This window comes from Peromyscus californicus, unplaced genomic scaffold (assembly GCF_007827085.1).
Source record: "Peromyscus californicus insignis strain IS unplaced genomic scaffold, ASM782708v3 Scaffold_9__1_contigs__length_137607984, whole genome shotgun sequence".
NCBI lineage: Eukaryota > Metazoa > Chordata > Mammalia > Rodentia > Cricetidae > Peromyscus > Peromyscus californicus.
Genome location: NW_026294617.1, coordinates 110,604,032 through 110,609,843, shown reverse-complemented (window position 1 = coordinate 110,609,843; position 5,812 = coordinate 110,604,032). Strand labels below are relative to the sequence as shown.

Sequence of the window (5,812 nt, the reverse complement as noted above, 5' to 3'; positions counted from 1 at the left end):
ATTAGTCTTTGTGTATATTCTATAGGGGCAGCTTAGCCTGTTTTGCACTAGTTCTAAGGTCTTTGCAAAATGTGTAAAAGGCTGTCTTTGAGACTGAGAATACTGTTACTTTCCTGTGTCAGTAAAGAATAATATTCTGATATCATTTCTATACATCAGAATTATTCAGCTTAAAGTGAAATCATAACCTGACCATCCACAACTATAAGTATGTCCAGAGATATAAAACACAGTGTCAAAGGGCTGTGGGAAGCACCCCACAGCTGTCCTTATTGAGGCATAGCAGTGGCACCTGAGAAGATTACAGACAGAAAACAACCAGTTTCCACAGCCAGTGACCCCACAGCTTTGCCAGGTGGGGCTCCCCATCAGGGAGTTACATGTCTGGTGGGTCAACTTGTCAAACACTAGTTGTCACCTGCTGTATACTCCCACGGCTCTCAGCAATTCCCAAAAAATAAAATATTATTTTTAAAACTTAGGCAGCTCTAGCTTTGTGAGATTCTTTTTGGGTGTGCTTTGCTGTTGGTCTATACGTCTGTTTTTGTGTCAGTATTATGATGTTTTTATTTCTATAGATCTATTATGTAGTTTGAGATAGAGTATTATAATACCCCCAGCATTTTTCTTTTTAGGATTGCACTGGCTATTTAGGGACTTAAATTTTAAGATTGCCCTTTTCCAATTCTGTGATGAATGTACTTGCAATTTTGATGGAAATTGCCTTAATTTTTAGATAGATTTGTCAAGACAATGATTTTTACAATATTAGCCCTACCAATCCTCAAACATGGAAAGTCTTCCCATCTTCTAGTGTCTTCTTCAAAGTCTTAAAGATTTTATTGTAGAGGTCGCTCACCCATTTGGTTAGGTTTATTTCCATATATTTAAAAAAGCTATTATGGGTGGTTTCCCCCCTTATTTTTCTCTCAACAGGTTCGTTTACTGGTATACCCATCTAGTTTGCTAAAAGCACTTATCTCTCGTCGAAACTAAGAGCTTTCTGGTGGGGTCTTGATGGTCTTTTGAACCACAGGACCGTGTTGCATGCAAACTTCCTTTCCTGTTTGTGTCCTGTTGTCTCATTTTATTCTTCTAGATAAAAATTTAAGCATAATATTGAGTAATAGTGGTAAGAGTGGGCATTCTTGTCTTGTTCCTTATCTCAGAGGAAATACTTTCAGTTACCCCCATTTTACGGTATGTTGTAACCAGCTTTTTAATATAGTCTTTGTTATGTTGAGATATACTTACACTGAAACAGTCTTATATCCCTGAAATAAAACCAACTGGGTCATGCTGTATGATCTTAATGTGCTCTTGAACATGACTAGCAAGAATTTTATTGAGAATCTTTGAATGTATGTTTAACAAGGAAATTGGTCTCTAGTATTTTCTCTTTGTATCTTTAATGAATTTTTTGTATCAGAACAATGCTGATTTCATGGAATGAGTTTGGTAATGTCCTTTCCTTTTCTACTTAGTAGAAGACTTTGAAGGACATTGGTAGCTCTCCTTTAAAGGTTTGGGAGAATTCATCAGTAAATCCATCAGATCCTAGGATTCCTCTCCCTTTTTTTTTTTTGAAGATTTATTTTATTTTAGTTATATGTATGTGTGTGGTGGTTATGTGCATGTGAGTGCAGAGTCTAGGTGCCCATGGAGGCCAGAAGTGTCAGATCCCCCCTGGAACTGGAGTTACAGGCAGTTGTGAGCTTCCCAATTGGGAAGCAAGATTGGGTTTTCCATTTTTTTTGGGGGGGGGGGTCTTTTTTTTTTCATTAAAATTTTTTAAATTCATTTTACATACCAACCCAGATCCCCCTCTCATCCCTCCTTCTGCTCCCCCATCTTCCCCCCACCCCACCCACCCCTCCTCCAAAAGGGTAAGTTCTCCCATGGGGGGACAGCAAAGCCTGGTACATTCAGTTGAGGCAGGACCAAGCCCCTCCCTACTGCATCAAGCGTGAACAAGGTGTCCGACCATAGGCAATGGGATCCAGAAAGCCAGCTCATACACCAGGAAGAGATTCCAATCCCACTGCCAGGGGTCCATCAAATGGACTTAGCTACACAACTGTCTCCCGTATGCAGAGGGTCTAGTCTGGTCCCATGCAGGTTCCACAGCTGTCAGTCTAAAGTTCGTGAGTTCCTATGCAAGCTTGGGTTTTCTGCGAGAACAGTATGAGCTCTTAACTGCTGAGCCATCTCTCCAGCTGCCTGGTATCTTTGTATTATATTACTTTTTCAATCTCATTGCATGTTATGGATCTGCACACACACACACACACACACACACACACACACACACACACACACACACACACACGGTCATGATTTAACTTTTGTAGGTCACATGGGTTTCCTTTGCTGTAAAAAGCTTTTTAGTTTTATGAGATCCTATTTATCAGTTGCTGGTCTTATTTCCCATACTATCAGAGTCTTTGCTTAACAAAAGCAGTCTACAACTGTAATTCAGTCTCATTCAAAATTCCAGGGACATTCTTCATAGACACAGAGGAAACAATCCAAAAATGTATGTGAAAATACAAAAGACTAAGGATCGCCAAAATGGTCCTGAACAAAAAGAATATCACAGCAGGTATCAACATATATTCTTTCTTTCTTCTTCTTTTTTTTAATGGGAAATTGCTTTCTCTTTATTTAGACCTCAGAAGGAAAAAGTGAACTTTGGTCACATAGTACCTTAAAAAAAATCCAGTTTTACATATTTCTAAATACACAGGACTGAATGAGCAGAGAAATAATTTCTGAAAAACTGGCAAAATTTTATCAAAACTTAACCATTCGGTGAAATCGAATTATAGAAAGACATTTTGGTTCGCAACCTTCTGAACAATAGGATGGTTGCACCTCCACCCACCAGTGTCCTGTGTTGGCTCCTGTGCTGCTCTGGTCTGAGAGCAGAAACTTAACAAGCACGGACTGTCAACAAGGGTCTGCCATATGGCAGCATGGCCGGTGGCAGGAATATCCATGATGGACAGGGACAGGTCTACTTTAACGAAGTGTATTCAAGGGAACGTTTCCCATGAACACGTCACAGTATCAAATGAATTATATAAGAGAAAAATAGGAACAAACCTAAAACACAAAGATGAAAGAGCCACCACAAACAAAGTAAGTGTCCCCCATAATGCATCTGCAGGGGGGAAATGGTGGTGAGAGGGCTGATGATACTAATATGAAAGAAAAGAAGCTGAGTACAGTATTTATTTCTCACTTTACACAACTCTGACTCTTTACAAAAATGGTTATAGTCATGCCCAGAAAAGTGTTACCCATGGCGTTTGAAAGCAAACACTCTTTGTAGCTATTTTAAAGGGCCTTTAAAAAATTATAATGCAAAGGTCTGTATTCTACAAGCAGTCTTCCACTGTGCATTATACCAATAAGGCTTCCTTTTAAAGACTAAGTGTTTAAAAATTATGAGCTGCTGGACTTCACAAATATCATCTTATAATTGCTCTTCACATCATTTTTCTCTTTGGGTTTTCTGTGTCATCAGGATGCTCAGCAGCATGGAGTTCTTCTGCAGACTCCTCCTTCTCTGACTCTGAGTCACTGTCCAAGTCATCTGGACTCTCAGCATCAGGCGAGTGGTCCTCATCACCGTCTCCAGCCACATCACCTTCCCCATCATAATCTTCTACCTCACTGAAGCCAAATCCACAGTGCCTCCGGTATGGGCCTGATAGTTTACTGTCTATGCTCTTCTAGTACTGGTACTCCAGCTCTTCATTAATTTTCTTGTCTTCTTCCGCTGTTCGGAAGTGAGATGTTGCTTTGTGATCTCCTATAACAAGACGACCAGTGTGTTCTTTCTTTCCTGCACCCATAAGTCTCAAGAACTTTTGTTTTCTCTCTTCATTGCCTAAGTCAGCTGCTTCCCAATTGCTAGATCCAAGATCGTCCAGGGAGACTGAACGCTTCACCCCATGCGGGTGAGACTCCGGGGCAGCACTCATTGTGGCTGGGATCCTGACTGGGATATGCTTGTTGCTAAAGTTTTCCTGCCTGGCCCACAGTTAGGACAAACTCTCTCACCTGCCAGTCCCACAGCCACTCAGACCCGACCAAGTAAACACAGAGACTTATATTGGTTACAAACTGTATGGCCGTGGCAGGCTTCTTGCTAACTGTTCTTACAGCTTAAATTAATCCATTTCTTTTAATCTATACCTTGCCACGTGGCTTGTGGCTTACCGGTACTTTATATCTTCCTTGTCCTGATGGCGGCTGGCAGTGTCTCCCTCACCCAGCTTCCTGTTCTCTCAATTCTCCTCTCTGTTAGTCCCGCCTATACTTCCTGCCTGGCCACTGACCAATCAGTGAATTATTCATTGACCAATCAGCAACACATTTGACATACAGACCATCCCACAGCACTTCCCCTTTTCTTTTCTTAAAAAGGAAGGTTTTAACCTTTACACATCTCCAAAGTCAGCTTGGTATATTTGGGAATTTGGGCGTAGCTTTTCTTACTACTTCCTGCTGGAGGGGGGCGCTGTATCTTATGGGGACACAAAGAATATTTTAGGGTTATGGAGTAGTCCATGAGGGTGTATTGTCTGAGCCAGTTGCCTTGAAACGGTTCTGGATGTTGGATCATCTGGGCCATGGTGTCATCAGAGACCTTTCAGGTGGTCTTGGCTGGCCAAACCTGATGTGTCTTAATCTGGAACAAATCCATAGCCTCTGGCTTTCTGTGGAAACAAAAGCAGAGCCTCCTTTCCAAAGCAACATATCCTTACATCCAAATTTTGAAGTCAAGGTACCTATAAAATATACATTTTGGCATAACTCAACAGCTTTTGTAATTAAATGTTTTTCTTCAGTTACGAATATCAAAGAGAACATAATCCAGATTCTCTGTGTGGTAGCCATCTTTACGTGGCTTATTTTTTTATATTGGCTTGAGCCTATTGTTTTAAACTGTAGCCTTCTAAGCCTGAAACGGTGCTGGCGCTGCTGGCTCTGCCCACTTCAGCTTCCCAACATGGTGGTGATACGTTTTCTGCCAGCTCTGGGAGCCATCAACTCTCAGAAATAGTGGGTCTATGCTTCTATCAAAGCAGCGTGTAGCCCAGAAACCTCTTTTTGTTTTGTTTTGTACTAGCAAAGGCTAAATCCACCACACAGCTCAATGTGCCACTTGCAGAGGCCTCATTCCGCCATACTGCAGGTCGAGTGCGCACACTAGGAACCTGCCAGTAGCTCAAACCGGCAGGCTGCCGCTAACTTGAAAGAGACAACTAGGAACTGTTTTTAGCTCCGTTTTAGAATCTTTTTTTTTCAGTTTTTAGGTGGAAACTCTTGCCACCACGTTGGACGCCATATGCTGAACACACTAGCGGTTCTTCTCAAATGTGACACCAGCAGCCCTCACTCAGCCACCGGTCCAAGCAGCACCATTCCAGAAGCAGAGCCCCTCCCACCATATCTTATTTCAAGTTCTATTATAGAGCTATAGTAATAAGAACAGCCAGGTACTGGTGCAAGCACGCGCACATGCGTGTATACACACACACACACACACACCAGACACACAGATCAACTAAACAGAATAGAGATCCCAGGGGCTAGAGAGATGGCTGAGGGCTTAAGCTGCTCTTCCAGAGGACCCAAGTTCAATTCCCAGCACCCACATGGAAGCTCACAATTGTAACTCTGGTTCCAGGGCATCTGGCACCCTCACACAGACATACATGCAGGCCAAACACCAATGCAGATAAAATAAAAATAGGACAGTGCACAAAATCTGCGTGATGAGAACGCTTCTTAGTGTAAA

General features: G+C 42.0%; 1 pseudogene; it reads right to left on the bottom strand.

Moving 5' to 3' along the window:
- Positions 1 to 3,447: 3,447 nt before the first annotated feature.
- On the bottom strand, positions 3,448 to 3,989 carry LOC128106316 (small acidic protein-like; annotated as a pseudogene).
- Between the last annotated feature and the right edge of the window lie 1,823 nt (positions 3,990 to 5,812).